This window comes from Miscanthus floridulus, chromosome 1 (genome assembly GCF_019320115.1).
Source record: "Miscanthus floridulus cultivar M001 chromosome 1, ASM1932011v1, whole genome shotgun sequence".
In the NCBI taxonomy this organism is placed as follows: domain Eukaryota; kingdom Viridiplantae; phylum Streptophyta; class Magnoliopsida; order Poales; family Poaceae; genus Miscanthus; species Miscanthus floridulus.
Window position 1 is genome coordinate 14,762,053 of NC_089580.1, and position 21,492 is coordinate 14,783,544.

The following is a 21,492-nucleotide window of genomic DNA, read 5'->3' on the forward strand; positions in this document are numbered from 1 at the left end:
AAAATAAAAGCCACTTTTAATTGGCAAGCAAACACTTTCCACTTTTGCAATAAACACACATGGAAAAACAACAGACGGTTACAATTACAACTGGAGTAAAACAGAAACGCTTCCAATTCAAGATGACAGGACAATTCCTACCTGGTGACACACCCTCCATTTTAAAACGTAGGAGTAGGTTATAAATTTTAGTTTTAGCACAAATCAAACTTCTCTACTTGTATCACATTTATGGAAAAATGCACCAATATGTCTTGATATATAGTGCATTTATTTGGCACCGTAGATGTTTAATATACATTTCTATAAATTTGATCAAAGTGAGAAACATTTTAACTTACGATGAAACTAAAATAATCTACATTTTTTAATGGCAGTGGGGGTATACTTTTTCCAAAACAAAAACAATATGACAACTATAGTTTTCTTAAGCATTGTTGTGGCATTTTCCAATATAAATGGTGATACATGAGACATATTTGATCTTTCATTTGCAGCAAGTGGTGGCAATGGACACAACATCTCTAGATGGTAGTAGAACACTGAGAATTCGGTGGTAAGTGTTAACAATCGCCGTAGAGTTCCATCTCCGGCCAATATGCTAGCTTGAGGGGTGCACGTAGTGGAGTACTACCTCCGTTCAAGAACACAATTTTCCCTTTTTTATTATGGATATAAGGATTCTAAAAGGTCACTAGAGTGTACTTTGCCATCAAAATTTCTTACAATATAACATTATTAATTTCTACAAATCAATGTCATATTAAAAGGTCTTTGAAATACTAAAATGTCCACATATTTCTATACACTAAACATGCATATGATTTGAGTAATTTTTTAGTCAAAATCTAGAAAATTTGATATTTCGAAATCCTATAATATGCCTAATAAAAATGAAGGGAAAATTGTGTTCTTGCCCTTGTCCAGTACTTCAATTGTGATTTTGCTCCTGTTTTTCCAACTTTGTTTTTTTACCATTCTTAATTTGAAATGAATTGTCCATCTACCACTGCTTTGGATGTCCGTCAGATGCCCAGGAGTAGGGACAAAATTGGTGCTTCGTTTTGAAATCACATGAGTAAATTAACAAAGTAAAAAAACAGGGGTAAAATCATAATTTTGATACAAAATAGGGTTAAAAATGCAAGAGCCCCTAAAAAATGGAGAGAACATTTAGAAGATACTCTCTCCGTCTCGGAATAAATAATTTTCTGAGATCTATTTTTTTTAAGAAAACAACATTCTAAAAAAATGGGACAATGCCTCCTAATGCGTAAGCTAATCGCCCAATCACAGGTCCATGGAAATGATAATTGCCAAATGCAAGAGATATCCACCGGTAAAGGAAAGGACACGAGAGTACTTTGTTGAGCTAGTTTGATTTTTGCTTGCCGGATTTGGTCAACCAAACTTTCCTAAATTATTATATATGGACATCCAAAAGGTTACTTGTTTGGCCATTGTTACCAATGCTGCTGCCTGCTGGTAAGACCTCTCCACCAATATACATGGTACAATAGTGGCAAGCACGAGCCAAGACGAGCATGCTTTCCAGAGCTGGATGGTCAGGCCTCTTTGCTCACATTTTCCAGCCTAATCTTCGGATTTAATTTGGAACATACTACGTAGATTTGTTATTGCTAAAGTTTTTTTTCCCTGCGTATAAGCATGGGCAACGTGGGGTTTGTACGCACTAGAAATTTTCCTTTTGTTTTGTTTACTAAGCCCCCTTGGAAATGCGCAAATGGCAGTAATGATCATGATCCTTCTAGCTAGCGTGCAGTCACATCACATGTAATGTACAGCAAAAGAGATCGTTGCACACACACATATATATCCCTACATTTTACGACATGCCTAGTTTATTTGTTATGCGAAGTTAATTTGGCCTGACCTGCGTGGGCTAACGAACATACGAAGACAGCTGGTGTACACGCGACAGGCCAATTGGTAAGCTGGATGTCGCTTGCCGATGGTCGCATTCCATCGCTACCTAGCTAGCACTGTCACGCTGAAATTATTTATCCTTTTTATTTTCATTTGGGTAGCATTAGCATTAGTAATGCTGCCAGGGAGATATTATATTCTTGTATATATATATATATATATATATATATATATCGCCGTCAATCATTATACTAGTGATGATCAAATGGGAGTACCACCTACCAATAATTCTGCTGATACGATCGAACCCAGCGAGTCCACATGCACAGCCACATGCTCTGTCTGATTTGGACCAACCAACTCCAAGGTAGGGAGTATATCGTATAGCATGTATGTTTTATGATTTGCGAATAAATAAGGAGAGTGCTAAACTCCACAGTCCACACCAATCTTCACCCTCTCCAATCAAGAGCGAAGACTAGATGAATAGGATGCCTGACTAATGGATGGAGCCGTTGAGCTGTATAAAAAGAGGGTTTTTTTTTGTGAGGGGCACCCGTGGACCCATACGGCTGAAAAGAAGGGGGCCCTTTGGCCCGGTATCCATTTCTTTATCATTTTTTTTTGAAAAAAAAATCAATTTACCTCCTCAATTTATCGCGGTACTTTTATTTTTCTCCTTGAACTATAAAACTGTTTTTTTTTTATTTTCAACTTTTAAAACCGTTTGTTTTTCCAACCTAAGTGGTTTTCATGGTGGTCTGACTGATGTGAGTCCATATGAGAATGGATAAATCGGAGTAAGTTGAATGTTTAAGGAGATAATTGGACTACAAATGTCTTTTTAAAAAGTATCCAAAAAATTATAAAAATAAATTTGCAAAAAATATCCAAGTATTTTTACATGAAAATTTAATATAATTAAAAATAGTAAAATCTGGTTTAATCTTAGAAAATTCATGCAAAATTTATTTTAGCTCAAAAAATTATGAAACTAGTTTTAGATTTTTTTTTCTAAAACCATGCTCTATTTTATAGTGACTAGCTTGAAATTGTTTGAATCTTGATAGCCTTATTTTGGTGCTTATTTGCTAGTAGAAGCTCTTGTTATCTACTATGATTAATCGATATTGATCGTCCAACTCAGTAGAAGCGCTAGTGGAGAGTCGTCAGGGCTACGTATGTTCAGTAGGGTGGGCGTTGGTCTCCTGCGGTGGATAATTTTTTAAAGTAGCCGTGTTAGCCTGCATAGTCGCATGCACCCTGCCACACATATGGTCCCGATGACGCTCAACTGCACTTCTGCGTAGTTTGGATGATCACATCGACTAATATAATAGATAGCGAGAGCTTCTATTAGCAAATAAGCACCAAAACAAGTCCATAAAAATTTAAAAAATTTCAAGCCAGGCACTATAAGATAAAGCGTGACTTTAAACAAATTTTCTGAGATTAAACTAGATTTTAGAATTTTTAATTGCATTAATTTTTTCCATGTAAAAATTTTAGATAATTTTTAAAACTTATTTTTATGAATTTTTAGATTTTTTGAAAAATATTTATAGTCCGATTTGCCGACCTCTACATGGCGCCACATCAGCAAAACCACCATCAAACCACATAATAAGATAGGAAAAATACGGTTTTAGAAACTGAGGCCAGGATAGTTGAGCAAGGTAAATAGGACATTCTCATTTTTTTCCCCTTCTCCATAAACAGAAACAAAAAAAAGGGCTTCCGCGGACTACGCAATATGGCAAAGAGGCTGGGCTACATCTTTTTTTTGCTCGTTCATTCAGGGTTCGGCGCATGCTTTGGGCCGGCCCACTTCCTTTTGGACCACTGGGCCAGTCATCTGTAGCTGTCCATCCAAATTTCATGGTAGGCCTGGAAGATGACGCTGCCGTTGCGGGACGTGTGGACGGGCCCAGAACCAGAAGTGATAGAAGAAGAAAGAACACAGCGAGGCCCGTTTGCCAGCAGTCTCGACACCACACCACCGAACTGCATCGCTACTGTGCTCAACGTAAGAGTGCTGGGCGTCTGGGCCTGAGAGAGTGAGGTAAACAAATAAATAAAACTTGTGAAAGTCAGGAAGGAGTGACATACAAACACCCTGTCAGTCTGTCACCACCACTACAACGTTCATACATACCATGAACGATCGTAAACGAGTCACCACCCTGTTAGTCTATTCGCTTGCTCGTAAACGATTGTAAATTTCCAGTCAGAAACAGTATTTTTCTCTCATGCCAAACTAGCTAGCAGTAAATAATCCACGATCGTTTACGGTCTCCCGAACAGGCTGATGGCCATACACTGTGCAATTGGCAGTCGATCAGAGACTGGTCCTGGCTGGCTACTTATCAGGTTGCCCTGAGCTGCCTGGAGCCGCCGACGGATCACTGCTGCATATTTAGTGCTGCCTGCTTCTCCCTCTCCGTGGTCCGTGGACGGCAGCCGGCAGGCCGGCCGGCCATCATAGGGCACGGTCGGGCCGGCCGTGCACTGCTCGCTCACTGCTCCTAAGGCTCCTGCACTAGGATGTTCTGGGCTGTAGGGGACATCCGACCATTACTTGATGCGTCCGTCCGTCGTGAAACTAATGGGAGAATTATATTTAGCACCGAAATAAATCAGCGTTTTGTATTTGACATTCGAAAATTTGAACTTTTCTATCTGACATCAAGTTAAAATTTCATTTCTTAAATGGCACTGCCGTCCATTTTCATTGGTCATCTGTTAATTGACTGGTTTGACCGTGTCAGTTTTTTCTCCCTATGTCCAATGTACCCTTCTGTTAGATACAGAAGACTGAAATTTGGCCGAGCCCCCGGAATCCCAGATCCCGCGACTTTCTTCCCCGGCTCTGTTGTGCCACTGTGCGAGGTTGCCCTGGCTCCATGGCTGGAGCACGAGCAGGCCACCGCGCGGGAGGCCGCCCTAACCTCTGCTCGACGAGCCGCGGCCTAGGGAGGGGGGGCGTGGCCTGAGCCGCCGCAGCCGCCTAGCGAGGCTCCTCGACGGTGCGCGCGGTGTGGCCTAGGGCGCGCGGTGAGGCGCGGCGGCGCCTCCCGGCCTCTGATTGCGTGTACGGTGCGGCGGCTGCTCTGGGGCGCGGGGGCGCACGCGTGTGGGGCCATCGTGGATCTCGTCCTGGGCTCGCCGGGCTCGAGGCGGCACATGGCGCTCGGAGCAGCGCGTGGGGCCCGCGTTGCGGCAACGGCTCGGGGGGGCGCGGTCATGTCTGGGCCTCCAGGCAGGAACCGGCGCAGCTTGGAGCGGCGTGGAGCAGAGCAGCTCTGGCCGACGCGGGGCAGAGCAGACGCTACTCGGGGTGGCACGGAGCAGAGTGGCTCGGGGCGGTGCGACGCTGCTCGGGCAGGCTACGCGACGTAGCTCCGGCCGGCGTGGCGAGGAGCAGAGCTGCTCGGTCCCGTGGCAGCGGCTCGAAGCAGGGCAGCTTCGATGCGGGCGGGCGGGCGGCAGGCTATTGGATCTACAGCACGGCTACCATCGTGGACCTGCTTTCCTTTTTTCTGATAACATTTTGATGAATGACAAGTTTGAAAAAGTTAGGATTGATGTGGGCTATGGCCGGTTCATGCAGGTTAAAAAATTGTGTGAAAATTATGAATTACATACGTTGACATTTGAAATTTGTCAAAATCTTTTGAATAATAGTCAAATACTTGATGTCAAAATATTTTGGACGAAGGGTAAAATCACAAATAACACTAACAAACCAAGGACAAAAATCACAAATACTCATAACAAACAGGGGCAACATCACATGGGCATTTTTGGCCAATAGTATAAAAGTTAACACCGTTAGGGGAGGATGACGGAATAGGGACAATGTGGTGCTTCGTTTTAAAATGATAGGGGTGAATTCACAAAGTTAAAAAAACATGGGCAAAATCACAATTTCGATGCAAAATAGGGGTACAAATGCAAGAGCCCCAAATTATAATGTCACCAATTCAAATAACCTTTTATGATTTCTTTATTTGACAACATGTTTATTTATTCTTTCCATATTTAGCACCATGGGTTTCTGCTGCAAACAAGGGTATTCATGTCATTTTGCTAGCTACTTGATACCGTTACTGTCCTAAATGGACGGTAGTATCATTTACGAAAGCAAATTTTAACTAGGTGTCAGATAAGAAAGTTCAAATTTTTAAATGTCAAATATAAAACACTAATTTGTTTCGGTACCAAATAGATAATTCTCCCCTACTGAATTGCATCATAAACACAGTACGTGCCTGAATGCATGCATGCTAATTAACAGATGTCTCGCGGTCGGATGCATGCTTCCAATAGCTGACATCGGGCACTGATCGCGTTGTGTGCATAGCATCAGGCCGGCTCCTTATGCAGTGCTCCTACGTGCTGTACGTAGACAGGACTGACAGGTGTTTGTCGCATACGAGTCACTCAATCACTCATATCATATCCACTAGGTAGACAACAGATTTTCGGTTCTAATCTTTAGTCCTAGTTATTTTTGGTCCGAAACTAAAAATAGGATTAGTCTCGGTTGGATTAACTAATCAGAACTACAGTCCCCTGTCCCATGGTTAGAGGTGTAGCTTTTGCAGGAGGAAAGTCGGAGGAGACCTTTAGTCCTGATTTATGGTTCAAACCGGGACTAAAGGTTACCCTCCAGTCCTGGTTGAAGCTACCAGCCATGACTAAACCTTTAATACCGGTTGATGGCTCCAATCGGGAACGCTACCTGTAGCCCGGATTTATACCACAAACCGGGACTATATGTCCCGAGCTATATACTTTCTCCTTCTTCCTTCCTCAGCCTGAGCCATTTAAGCTCTCTGCCTGCTCTTTGTTCTCGCTCGTGGAAGGAGTTCATACTTGCAGGATTGATGAATACTTCATTTCTCCATTCATTCTTTGGTTCTAAAGGTTACCAACTTCATCCTCCCATGTTTCATCACTAGCCTGACTCATTTCTTAGTCTAGAAATAGAGAAATCTGTGGTTTTTTAGATTGAGAATGATGGTAGATTTTTTATTTATATACCATTTGAGCTCGAAATCACTTGATAGTTTGAATATGAAGATGAAGGAAGTTTATAGTAGTTCATCAAAACTAGTATGCACCTTTCATTGCCTCATTTCATGGTCTAGAAATTGAGATTTTTTTGTTTTCTAGATTGGAAATAATGGTGGATATTTTTTATTTATATGATATTTGAGCTCAAAATCACTTGATAGTTTACATATGTAGAAGAAGGATCCTATAGTAGCTCATCAAAACTAGTATGCACTTTTCATTGCCTTATTTCATGCATGGTTTAGTAAATTGAGAAATAAAATATTTTTTAGTATATAGCTCATTTAATTTCATGGTTCACAAAATGAGAAACTTATAGTAGTTGATGAAAATGAGTATAGAGAGTCATAGATGGCGACTGCTTCCGGACCCTCGGTCTCGCATGGGGTCCCTAAGCGACTGAGGCCAGGCCTCCCTCTCATTGCGTGCGGCAAGTGTGGATAGAAGATTGTGAGGGAATATAGGGTGAAGAAGAAGGGTCCCAACCAAGGGCGCATCTTCTACACATGTCTTTTTTGTCATATTTTGCTATGGTTTGTAGCCATTTTTCATGATGATTTTGATTAAAGTTCTCGATTTATTGTTGTAATTTTAGTGGGATGGCACTGGATCATATGACGGTTGGTACTGGAAGGAAGAGTATGTTGAGCACGTCCAAAAATCTCTTGCAAAGGAGACTGACGTGGCTGATGAGAGTGCACCTATGTATGATAAGGCAGTGAACTGGTAGAATAATGATCTGTCTATTTTAGTTGGAATTGGTCGCGAAATCCTTATTATGCTAAAGTGCATTGTAGGTTTAGTTTGTTTAGTGCTATTTGGGATTATCTACATTGTATGAAGGCTTTAATAAATTAATGTTCGAGAGTACGTGAAACAGCTATGTGGTATAGGATATTAATTAATCATGTTGATTGATGGATATTTTGTATCTTTTAATTAACTAACCATGCATGTTGTATAATATGGGTTATTATAAGTTTTTGATATGGTGTACGTCATGTACGTAATGCAGATGAACCGACAATGGATGTACAATGCTGACCACCGCTCCCTAGAGTTCATGAGGGGCGTGCATGATTTCTTAAATGTGGCTAAGGCAAACACGCGGAATGGTTTCATGTGATGCCCATGTGTTCTATGTAAGAATGAGAATGATTATTTTTGCTCAAGGAAAATTCATGAACACCTGTTTACGTCGGGTTTCTTGGCAAACTATATTTGTTGGACTAAGCACGGAGAAAGAGGTGTTATAATAGAAGAACATGAAGAAGAAGAAGGGGATGATGACAACATGATTATTCGTGGTTTTGATGAATACGGTGCCTTTGATGATACTGCAATGGGGGAAACTGAAGAAGAGTTAGCTACTGAAGAAGAGGTAGCGGCAGAAGATGAGCCCGATGATGATCTTGGTCAGGCCATCCGTGATGCACAAAGAGAATTCAAAAGTGAGAAGAAGAAGATCAAGTTCAAGTGCATGCTAGAGGATCACAAGAAATTGCTATACCCAACTGCCGAAGAGGGGCAAAAAAGTTGGGTACTACACTAGAATTGCTACAATAGAAGGCAAAGAATGGTGTATCCGATAATGAATTTGGGGAGTTACTGACTATCTCAAAGTAGATGCTTCAAAAGGCAAATGAATTGCCCGCCACTATATACGCAGCAAAACAGATCGTCTGCCCTCTGGGATTAGAAATCTAGAAGATACATGCATGTCCTAATGACTGCATCCTCTACCGCGGCAAGGAGTACGAGAATTTGGATGCATGCCCTGTATGCCGTGCATCACGATATAAGATTAGGCGAGATGACCCTAGTGATGTTGAGGGCGTCGGTGAACGTCCTAGGAAGAGAATCCCTGCCAAGGTGATGTGGTATGCTCCTATAATACCATGCTTGAAATGTTTGTTCAGAAACAAAGAGCATGTAGAATTGCTATGATGGCACAAAGAAGACCGTAAGGTAGATGATATGTTGAGACACCCGTGATGGGTCCTAGTGGAGAGCAATCAACAAAGAATTCTCAAAGTTTGCAGATGATGCAAGAAACTTAAGGTTTGCTTTAAGTATAGATGGCATGAATCCTTTCGGGGAGCAGAGCAGCAATCATAACACTTGGCCTGTTACTCTATGTATCTACAACCTTCCTCCATGGTTGTGCATAAAGTAGAAGTTCATTATGATGCCAGTGCTCATCCAAGGCCTGAAGCAACCTAGAAACGACATTGATGTGTACCTGAGGCCATTAGTTGAGGAACTTCTACTTTTGTGGAGCAGCACAAGCGAACGTGTGTGGGATGAGTACAAACAGGAACACTATGATCTACGTGCATTGTTGTTCGTAACAATCAATGATTGGCATGCTCTTACTAATCTTTTAGGACAGTCAAACAAGGTATATAATGCATGCACACACTGTTTTCATGACATGAAAGGTATACTTTTGAAAAAATGTTGAAAGGTCATGTACATGGGCCATCGGTGATTTCTTCCATTAAATCACACCCTAAGAAAGAGAGACTAGCATTTTAAAGGTAAGACAGAGCACCAAACAAAGCCTGACAATCATAGTGGTGAGGATGTATTCAATATGGTCAAGGATGTACAAATAGTCTTTGGGAAGGGACCTGGCAGCCAACCTATCCTGAATGATGCTAACGGACACGTACCCATGTGGAAGAAGAAGTCTATATTTTGGGAGCTACCCTACTAGCAAGTCATAGAGGTCCACAGCACGATCGACGTGATGCACCTGATGAAGAATCTTTATGTGAACCTACTAGGCTTCATGGGTGTGTATGGGAAGTCTAAGGACACACTGAAAGCAAGACATGACCTACAGTGTATGAAAGAACAAGAGAACCTACATCCAGAGAAGGTAAATGATGGATGCCCGTACTTAAGTCCTGCCAGCTACACTCTTAGCAAAGAAGAGAAGAAAAGCATGTTTGAATGCCTAAACAGCATCAAGGTCCCATCTGGCTTCTCCTCGAATGTAAAGGGGATAATAAATGTGGCAGAGAAGAAATTCCTAAACTTAAAGTCTCCTGACTACCATGTGCTTATGACGCAATTGCTTCCGGATGCATTGAAAGGGATTCTACCTCCAAATATACGATTAGCCACCGTGAAACTATGTGCATTCCTCAACGCAATTTCTCATAAGGCAATCAATCGAGCGCATCTAACAAAGCTACAGAATAACATGGTCTAATGTCTTGTCAGCTTTGAGTTGGTGTTCCCACCATCCTTCTTTAATATTATGACGCACCTTCTAGTTCACTTGATAAAAAAGATTAGTATTATCGGTCCTGTGTTCCTACACAACATGTTGCCCTTTGAGAGGTTCATGGGAGTCCTGAAGAAATATGTTCACAACTGTGCTCGGCCAGAAGGAAGCATCGTCAAGGGCTATGGAATAGAGGAGGTCATTGAGTTCTGTGTTGATTTTATTCCTAACCTCGACCCGATTAGTGTTCCTGAATCACGGCATGAGGGGAGACTAGGTGTAAAGGAAACACTAGGGAAGAAAGCATATATTGGCAAGGAGGACGATTATTTCCGTAAAGCACACTACATAGTTTTGCAAAACTCCTCCTTGGTGGATCCATATATCGAGGTACATAAGAACATTGTACGATCCAAATTCTCGGGGAGGACTAAAGCCTAGATTACGCATCGGCACATGGAATCTTTCAATGATTGGTTGCGAAAATGATGTCAGGGTGACGAGAGTCTGGATGACTAACTGTACTTGTTGTCTAGGGAACCATCTTGGCATATCCTAACATTCAAAGGGTATGAGATAAATGGCAATACATATTACACAATAGCCCAAGATAAAAGGAGCACTAACCAAAATAATGGTGTCCATATAGATGCCACAGACCTAAATAGGAATCAGGAAACATATTATGGCCGCATAGAGGGGATATGAGAATTAGACTATGGACCTTATTTTAAGGTCCCTTTGTTTTGGTGACAATGGGTGAAGGTGACCGAAGGTGGGGTAACAGTGGACCATCAGTACGGAATGACAACAGTGGACCCCAATAATCTTGGGTATAGAGATGAACCATTCGTCTTAGACAAGGACGTGAATCAAGTTTTCTATATGAAGGACATGTCTACCAAACCAAAGAAAGGGAAAACCAACGACAACGGCTCGGATAATGAGCCAAAGCGCCACATAGTTCTTTTAGGGAAAAGAAACATCATGGGAATTGGGGACAGGTCTGACATGTCAAAATATTATAAAAAGAATGATGGAATTCTGCCCTTCATAGTAAACAGTGACCCAAACATCCTGATAAATAATGAGGACACTTCATGGTTACGGCGCGATCATAACTAAAGGACATACGCCAAGAAGAAATTCATTGCTGTTCCCGCTTGATATGGTGATGTATTAGACCTATTATGTAATAATTGTGACTTCAGATTTTTTGTCGTGTTTTCATATTTTCTATGGTTTAAATGAATTTTCTGCTTGACGGTGGATTTCCCATGGAGAATGTGTGATGAAAAACCAAATGATCAACGTTAATAAGATGTGAAAACTAATTTCCTATCGAAAAGCAATAATTTTAATGATTTTAATCAAGTAGTATATTTTTGCATGGTGCAAATTATAATTATTATTTACACTATGTTAAATATTTATATGGTAAAACAAAAGAGTTTAGGTTACATATTTTTGTTGTGTATAATAATGCAAAACCAAGTCCAGGAAATTTTTTATAATTTTTTGGATAATCTTTTATTTACTAGGCAATTAATAACTCTCTGCATATTTATATAAAAGAAATATATAAAAAAGGAAAACTTCTGGAACTGGTAGAAAGCCAACTGCAGCCCACCTTTAGTCCTGGGTCATGGCTAAAAAATTCCTAGGTCATGGCTAAAAATAACTTTAGTCCTAGGTCATGGCTAAACCCGGAACTAAAGGTCAGACCTTTAGTCCTGGTTCTTACCATCACCTGGGACTAAAGGTCCTTTCGTGCTGGGTCATGGCTTCACCTGAGACTAAAGGTCCCCTAAATATATATCGCCTCGTCTTCTTCTCCTCCTCTATCATCTTCATCCTTCGCCCGAGAGCCACCATGCCGTCGTCGCTCCTCATCGGCTCCAGCTGTAACAGAACCGACCAATTATACGAAATTAAGTAAGAAAATCATCCGCCAGAGCAGACGATTTAGCAAACTTAAGCCCGTATAACCCGGTAGTCCATCAAATCACAAAGGATTTCAAACCAACTTCCACTCCAGCCAAGATCGTAATAAGTTTAGCGGTCACCATCACAAATTACATAAAAGTTCACAATCTCACATACATCAGAGTTTCAACATAGTTATTACAAAACCAGTTCGAATAAAAAGTAGCAGAAGTCATTTGTTCAAACCACACACACACTCACGCGGAGTTTAAATATAGTGCCAGCGAATGATCATCTCCAACAAAAGCATCGGACGAGACGTAAGGAATGACCATGCCCATGGTCCTAAGCATCATCCATCGCAGGATATAGGCAGTTGATACAGTAGTCGTAATACATCTGCCCATCTACAACAAGTGGGAATAAAACCCTGAGTACGAGAAGGTACTCAGCTAGACTTACCCGACATAACCAAAAATAAATGACACCAAGGATTATGAAGGGCTTTATAGTAGGGTAGCTGACTCCTTTGTAAAAAGAAGCATTTTTAGCATTTCCAGAACCTTTCTAAAAGCATTATTGCCAAGTTAATTATTATTAACCTGTCAACTAGATTTGCACCTATACTAGAGTAAACATGTGATTAAGCAGATAATGATAACCAATGATCATTAAACAACTTCCATACTGTCATATTCATTATAACTGTCCAAGTGTTCCATAAACATTTACTACGATGAAGTAACTCAAGTCAAGTGCTCACTGTCCAGGAGCGATGGCGATTCGAATCGATTCCTAACCAGCTGGTGATTTATTCCTTACACAAACCTCACTCACCCGCTAAAGTGAGATATTGATCACCGAGTCAACTTTCTAGGTATCTCGAGTTTGCCAGGAACCACATGTACCCGGGGGCCGACCGACTGTACTTTGGTCTTATCATCTCGCCCCCGTGTCCTACCACACCTGCTCCGGCACAGTGCGCTGCGGGCAATCTACTCGGCCCGAAAAATCTCCTAGCTTCGCGGTCGGAAGGTACTTTATCCGGCCAGCTAAATGTAAGGCATGCGTTCAACATGACTCGAGGCCCAACAACGGTCGGTCCTTAATCGACACAGACGGAAACACTACAGTCCAAAACTCTGTAAGTCTCCATCCGGTCTCAACTTCATTTAACACTTAGTTATACCATGACTTCATAGTCATCCAAGCAGATCCAGGTAACCACCTATAGCTCGCAGGTGACAGGAAATCACCTGACTTCTACCGGTCTAAGCCAGCTAAGCATTGACTCGACTGCGGATACCAGGGTAACAAGGATATAGTATAACAAAGGTAAACAAGGTATAATGCAGCAACGGTTGCAAACAACTCCTGAACGTAATACATCAATTAAAGTAAAGCATTTAATTAAATAATTGCAAACTGGGAGAAAAATGCTCCGGGGCTTGCCTCTCTCGAAGGAGCTCGGACGATGATCGGGGCACTCCGGAAGTTCCTCAACGTCCTCCTCGTCGGCTTCTGGCACTTCCTGCTGTTGCACCTCGAGCTGCTCCTCGGGCTCCTCGGGTATGACGACTGGGTTCTCGGTTTGCGATCCTGTATGATGCAATGCGCGTAAGTGATTATGCAAACGGTGCATCGAAGGAGATGAATGCAATGGATATGTTTAAATGCAAGGTAGTCAACATCATCCAAGAAACTATACTACAAGCACATGTCATCTACTGCATTCTCTTCTACTACTAATATGTTAAGTCAACATATCTTATGAAATGCCTCAAAGATACACCAAAGATATTATTATTAACTAATCTTGTATTAAAGATGATTATTTTATTTCCTTTTAAATTAGGGCTACAACAGCAATCTATATTTCTGGTGCTTATAAAAATCTGAGAAAATTACAGTAGCATGGTACTACTCTAAGTAGCCTACCATCAGATTTTCATGATATTTGAATGAGTGGATTAGCCTACACAAAATCACAAACTATGGCATGATTTTGTACATAAAAATACTTTGAACTGTGAAAAGTGTCAAACAACAGAATTAATATTTTTCCTAGGTTCTTCATGGCATACAATGACTGTACAAAAATTATCACATGCATGTTTTATACAAAGTTTGCTCTCTAGCAAAAATAACAAAAATCAGCCATTAAAGGTACTTGAACTACACCTCCAAAGTTTTCCACAGCACATGCATGAAACATATTTTTCCTAGAAAGTACATTACATAAGAAGATTAACAAACTTGGAGATCATATTTTTCTGAAGCCTATAGATTTTTCTACACATTTTTTAAGTTATCAGCAATATACATGATTAAATAAAATCCTACAGAAAAGTATCCCAAAAATGACATGCAATAATTTTCCCAAGTAGATCTGATGATAAGGAACCTAGAAAAATTTGTTTCAACAAATTTGGAGCAAATTTGAGCACCCAAACATTTTTCAAACCATTTTAGATTTCAAATAATAAAGAATAAATGAAAACAAATCATTTAAGCAATACTGGGCCGGCCCGAAGGGATCCGACGGCCCACGACACAGCGCAGCCCAAGCCTGGCTCCCGCCTTCGGCTCGGCGACTGACGCGCGGGACCCACGTGTCATTGACACAGAACAGGGGAGACGGCACACGACAGCGCGGCGATGGTCGAGCTCGCCGACGGTGATCTCCCCGACGAAACCGACGGCACCGGCGTGCCCTACATGATGAATCACGTCTATTGGTACTCTAACCTCGCTCCCTACTGACCCCTAAGCACCCCAGCCATGGAGCTCGGCGGCTCGGCCATGGCGCATGGCGGTGCGCGGCCGCGTTCCGGCCAGACTGGGCCGGCGGGGACGGTGGCATCATCACCCGAGTAACAGTGCGCGACGGAGAAGACAAGGCGGGAGCTAGGGAAGGAAGAGAGGAGCTATGCTGTGCTAGCCACGGTGAGCTCCAACTCCGACGAGTTGTGGCGGCGGCGGAAACTCAAATGGGGCCACTACCTTGGGTTCTCCGGCTCGACGGCGAGATGGAATAGCTAGGGGAGGTGAAGGCGGAGCTGAGCGCTAACTGGAGGTGGCGATTTCGTGGTGGTGAGCGCGCTGGGCGACGGCGCTTGCTCGGCGTCGATGGAGGAGCCGGCGCGCTGTTGCTGCGAGAGAGCGCTGCAGCGAAGGAAATGAAAATGGGCGGGCGAGTTGGTCTGGCAGGCGCACGAGGTGCTCAAGACTCAGCCAGCAGCGTCAGGAAGCCCACGGCGCGTGGCCAGCTCGAGCAGAAGGCCGGCGACGAGTGTCCCTCCACGTGGCGGTGAGGTTCTGAAACGGTCGGGTACTGTAGCTACGGTTCAGCGAACAATGAACTGACTGACAGCGCCATTTGGTGAGGCTCTAACTCCTAATCCGTTGGTCCTTAGCGAAAATAGTAGAAATGAAAGTTATAGCTCTAAGTACCAGCTACAAATCATGTTACAGGACCAAGACCTAAATCTCACTGGATCACAAGTTATATCGAGCCAAAGTTGAGTACATGAAACTGGAATCTGACTTTTGACTTAGAAATATTCTAAGTGTTGAGTCAGCACCACAAGTCTGACTTGTGGGACCAATTAGAGCATGTTGTGCACATTTTTATGAGTTGGTCATAAAACAACTTTTGATCCTTATAAAATTTGTTACAACTTTGCTATAGGTTGCTCAGACATGCATAGACTCTAAGTTATATTTTTTAACCAGTCAAACCAAAAAGTTCTAGGGTCAAAACAAGTCAAACCATGATTTGGAACCTTAATTAGGCAAAATGACCAACATGAACATTGTTCCTAATGACTTTCTAAGCATAGCTAAGATGTTTGAAAATATATTTAGCCATACCACACATTGGTCACACAAGAATCAAGCATAGAATGCACTGAAACGATAAAAAACAATTGAAATGTTACATTTGTTTCCTGGTCATGTTTCACATGTTTCATGCAAAATAAGCTCATGAATGGATGAATGATGCTCATGTTCATGGAATGCAAGTGCAATCATGCAAGCCTAACACCAGGGGTGTTACACCAGCCGCCTCCAGGCTCCTCTCCCATCTCTCACCGTCTCCGCTGGCGGCTTGGCTTGCACTTCTCCTATCCATGCACGGCGCCTAGACCCAGATCCATCGCCATCGTCCTTGTCCTCACCCAGATCTGATTTGGATCTACCACATCCTCATCGCCATCATCGATCCTCATCCTCATCATCGCCAGCTTTGTCCCCTACTCCACGCGCACGCACGCCTTGTCATGCACTCGTCCCCTTCGCCAGAGCGCTCATCGTCGTCCCCTTTGTCAGGGCCCTCATCGTCGTCCCCATCACCGCGCGCTCATCCTCATCATCGAGCTCCTCCTACGTCCCTAGTGGTTGGCTCTATGCACACACGCGCCTCGTCCTGGCTGGCTCCACGCGCTCATTGTCCTCCACGCTTGTCATCCTCGATCTCCTCACCGTGCTCATGCTCATGCTCGTCCTCAGCGTCGTGCTTGTGCTCGCCGTGTTATATGTCAGCAACAGTGTGTGTGTATGAGTGTGTGTGCGCATAGAAAAAATATAGACAAATTAGATAGATTTTATTTATAGATAAAATAGAAAAATGTAGTAGTTTACTTAAATATAATATATATATATATAGAAAAAATGTTGAGTGGATGAATTGTAGAAAAAATGTAGTAGTGTACTACAATATATAGTTGTAGAAATATATTAGAATCTTTGTCACAATTGAAAAGATTGTTTTTATTAGTGCTATGAATTTTTTGGTATATATATCTAAATTTTGATATATTGACATTAATGTTGATATATATCCTAATATCTTGAGCTCCGCTCCAAACCCTAACCCGGTCGAGCTCCGCTCTAAACCCTAACGAAGGCGTAAATAATAACCCTAAAATCTATAGTTCTATATATTTGATTCTTCATAATTAGTGTGACATGAATTTTGATATATTTATATACACCAATATAGATCAGGATATATATAACCTAATATCCTGAACTCGCTCCTAACCCTAACCCGGCCGAGCTCCACTCTAAACTCTTATATATATCCTAATCGAGTTCCGCGCATGCAAACCCTAACCAGAGCTCGGCGTAAATAATAACCCTAAATTCTATAATTATTTAAGTTTAAGCCCCTAGCTCTATCCATTAATTAGCATATGCATGACTAGTGTATGGTTGTCATTTATATATAGTTGTGGTAATTAAGATGGCCGAGCTGCAAGGCGACTATGACTAGAATGAGGCCATGATGAACATTATCAATGCCGGCACTCAATATGGCCCCAACAACTAGGACGAGGTCGACCCGGAGTTCGATAACAACTCTCAATACTTACTGAATTTTGAAGATGAGCAAGAACCTCTTGTGCAAGAAAATGCTGGTGATGTATATTTGTAAATAATCTTGCATCTCTTATATATATGAAATTAAACATAATTCCATTAATTCGTATATATATGTATTACTAAATCTTTGTGTTTCATCGTATGTAGCCCTCTGGATCGACGACGTTGACGAAAAGTGTACGAGGCCCGACAAAACTGTTGGAGGGTCACTACATAATCACAGAAGTAGATCCTAATATCGGCGAACCGCACCTGCCAAAAAATAATGTAAAGAAGTTCATAAACCACTGTGGGGTTCTTGTTAGGGATAGGGTCTAGATCAGCATCCGTGAATGGAAAAAGAGGAAGGATAATCCTCTGATCAATTTTGTCTCTGAGCGAGAAAAGGAGATTCTTTGGGATTCAGTCACTTGAAAGGTCCTTGTTTGGTTTTGGTAATTGAGTGACAACCTAGGTGGACTAATTGTGTTTATGTGAGATACATAGGTGATTAGTCCACAGGTACATGTGTGTGAGCAACATATGCCATGAAGGTGAAAATAGCTTGGAGATGTTGCAAAGCTCACACATGTGAAGATGAAGGAGCTCATTGCACATGAGACATGGCATTGAGTCATGTGATCAAGGTGGAGAAGATCAAGACAAGACTTGGCTTGATGGACCGGTTGCAAGCGTGAAGGGCAAGTCAAAGGCTTTGGAGTGATGGACCGCGTGGCGGTGAAGCTTGAGCAAGACTTGGCACCGATGGACGATGGCAACGATGAAGGGCAAGTAAAGTCAAGATTGATGAACCAATATAATCATGTGATGATATGAAGTGGATCATATCATTGTTCATCGTGTTGGTGCATGTGTTGCATCGACATTGGAGGAGATGGAATGGAATGCGCAAGGCAAAGGTATAACCTAGGACATTTCATTTCACCGGTCATAGGTGTGTAGAGAAGTTTATGACCGGGTTTAGGATAGATGGCCGTACTATCATCGTCGTGGACCGGCATGAATCTCCATGAGATTGATGACGAGAATGCGCTGTTGATTTGAGGTCCATCTGACTCGCTATGGATCAAGCGCACACCCCTATCTGTCGCGCCAACTGTCGATAGAATATCGTCGGCAGTCCACCGAGGGGTATCCCGTGATGGTAGATTTATCGGTGGGGGTGCGCGTGATCAGGAACCGAATGGTGACACAAGGCGTAGAGACAACGATTTAGACAGGTTCGGGCCATCTGATCGACGTAATACCCTACGTCATGTGTCTTTGGTGTATTGTATTGAATACATGATATCGAGAAGAGGACCCCTACCTCTCCTTATATACTTTGGAGGGGTAGAGTTATAAGTAAAGTATCATATTTGGTACTATACAATGTCTTGCGGTGCACGCCGTGCAGCGCCGTGCACGCCTTGATCTTGTGGACCGGACTACCTCTGACGGTGCGGCCCATGTCTTGGGGGCCATACCCCCACAAAATCCCAAGGACATGAGTGCATTTATGACTTTATTATATATGTACATGTTTTATGCATGCATATTTGTATATATATATATATATATATAGTTTCATACATTTTAGTATGTTATTTATGTATAATACTTGAACGAAACCTTTTACGTACGTATATATGGACGTATATTAGCAGCATAGAATTCATATACGAAAAGCTAATCGAAATAAAAAAAGAATTGAATTGAAAAGAAACCATAAAATAAAAAAATGAAATAGAAAAAATAAAGGTACCTTTAGTACCGGTTGGAAACATTAACCAGGACTAAATGTGTCAGCCCTGGTGCAATGTCTAGGGGGCCATTTAGTCTCAGTTGGTAATAGCAACTGGGACTATAGGTTCACTTTTAGTCTTATTTCCTACAACCAAGACTAAAGAGAGGACCTTTAGTCCTAAATTCTTAATTCTAATTAGGCAACCAGGATTAAAGGAGGTTTGTCAACCGGGATTACAACCCAGTCACGTGTTAATTATTATTATTGGATGGATCGTGTGTGTGCCTAGGCCTAGCTACGGAGTACTGTACTGCACGTACTTCGTTACATCGATATCGATATGGTAGTGCATGCATTGCACCATGCAGATTGCAGAGACAACGGGTCGGCTTACCCTATATTTAACTTGTTTGGCTTGTTTTTTTAGGTGAAACAGTATTTTTTTTTTACAACAATTTAGTCAGAACAGTATTTTTTAGCCAAGATTTAGACCAGCGAACGAGGCCAACAGTCATTAATTGATCAGCCTGTTCGTTCGTTGTTGGTCAGGACTTTTCAATCAACAAACAGTATTCTTCTCTCATAGTAAATCAGCATCAGTCAAACTTACCCGCTCAAAAACCAAACCATGGATCGGGCGGATTTAATTTTGCAGCTCGTTGCACTTGTAGTACTAGGTACTGTACGTACGAACCAGAGGGCGGGCGTATCAAGCAGACCAAGTGTTAATTGCTGCACAGCCCTGCTGTGAACGTATCGAGCCATGATTCGCTGACTAGTCTTCTCACTCCCTGTTGTTCATCCCTTACGTGATCGATCGATCGTATATATCCTGTTCATGGAGTATGTAGATATAGTACTGATGAGCACTGCTTTTGAGTTACAGCAATGTTATGTTGGAGCATCTGTACCGTAGCGCTTTTCCCCTGTCATAGGAGATTGATAAAACCGAAATAGACTGTATACGGGATAAGATTGAAAAAAAACGATCCCTTATGTTTACGTGGGATCCACGTGTCATCTTCTTCCATTCTGCTCTCTCTCTCCTGTCTTCTCCCACGTGACTCAGAGGTCTGGAAGCAGCAACCTCTCGAACGCCGGGATGCGGGGGCGGAGGCCCGGCTGGCGTCGTCTCGACTGACGCGCACCACGACGCGGTGTCAGTGGCAGAGGCCTAGCTGGTGCGCAGCACGAATGTGGAGGCTTCCCGGCGCTGCAAAGCGTGCTTGCCATGGGCCCTGGATGTCAGTGAGAAAAGAGCAAAGAAAGGGGATTGAGAAAACATCATGCTTCTTCTCCTTTCTTTGAGGGATGGATGGGATATTTTGAGGGACCGAGAAAACAATTTAAGAATAGAGATTGAGAAAGGGGATCTGAGTGGGAGCTAGTTTTTTTTTTACCAAATTACCTTTATAGCTGGTTACAGAGAAAAGGGACTAAACATTATCAATCTAGCGGAGATGCTCTTGGTCGTTTCAGGAAAGGCAAGTTCTCGTTTAATTAACTCCATCTCTAGGCTTTCTTCTCGACGTGGTTCTCAAACGAACAGCCGCAAGCTTTACACAGAGAAGTGACGCACATATTTAATTTTCAGTTACTACATCCGTACAGCTCGCCCCAGTTTTGTACACGTACTGTGTATGTACGTGTGCACATATAACTGTCCTATCATTTTCGAATTCAATGCTACATACTAGTCCCTGTAGTCCTGTACTATACCGCAGTTATGCGTCCTTACAAAACGAAGTAAAGCCAAGCCACCAGTTCGCACAATTATTTCTCAAAAATTTTAAGATCATTAGATCGAGTAACTCGATGATCTCAATGTCTCAATGCACTCGTTAAGTTGGGCCAGGTCAATATTTTTCTGATGGATCACGTCAGGTGATGGGGTGGGCCGGCCGGGGCGAGCGCCTCAAACGGTAATCATTCAAGGACGGTGTCCGCTGCAATAAAAGTACCGCACCAAAATATTCAGTGGGTGTTTGGTTTCAAGGACTAAAGTTTAGTTGTTGTCACATCGAACGTTTGGATGTTAAATAGGAGGACTAAATATAAGCTAATTAAAAAACTAATTACACAGGAGTAGACTAATTTACGAGATGAATCTATTAAGCCTAATTAAGCCACATATTTACTGTAGCACAGAGTTATCAAATCATGGACTAAATAGGCTTAAAAAATTTGTCTCGCAAATTAGTCGCAATCTATTTAATTAGTTATTTTTTTAATCTATATTTAATACTCCATG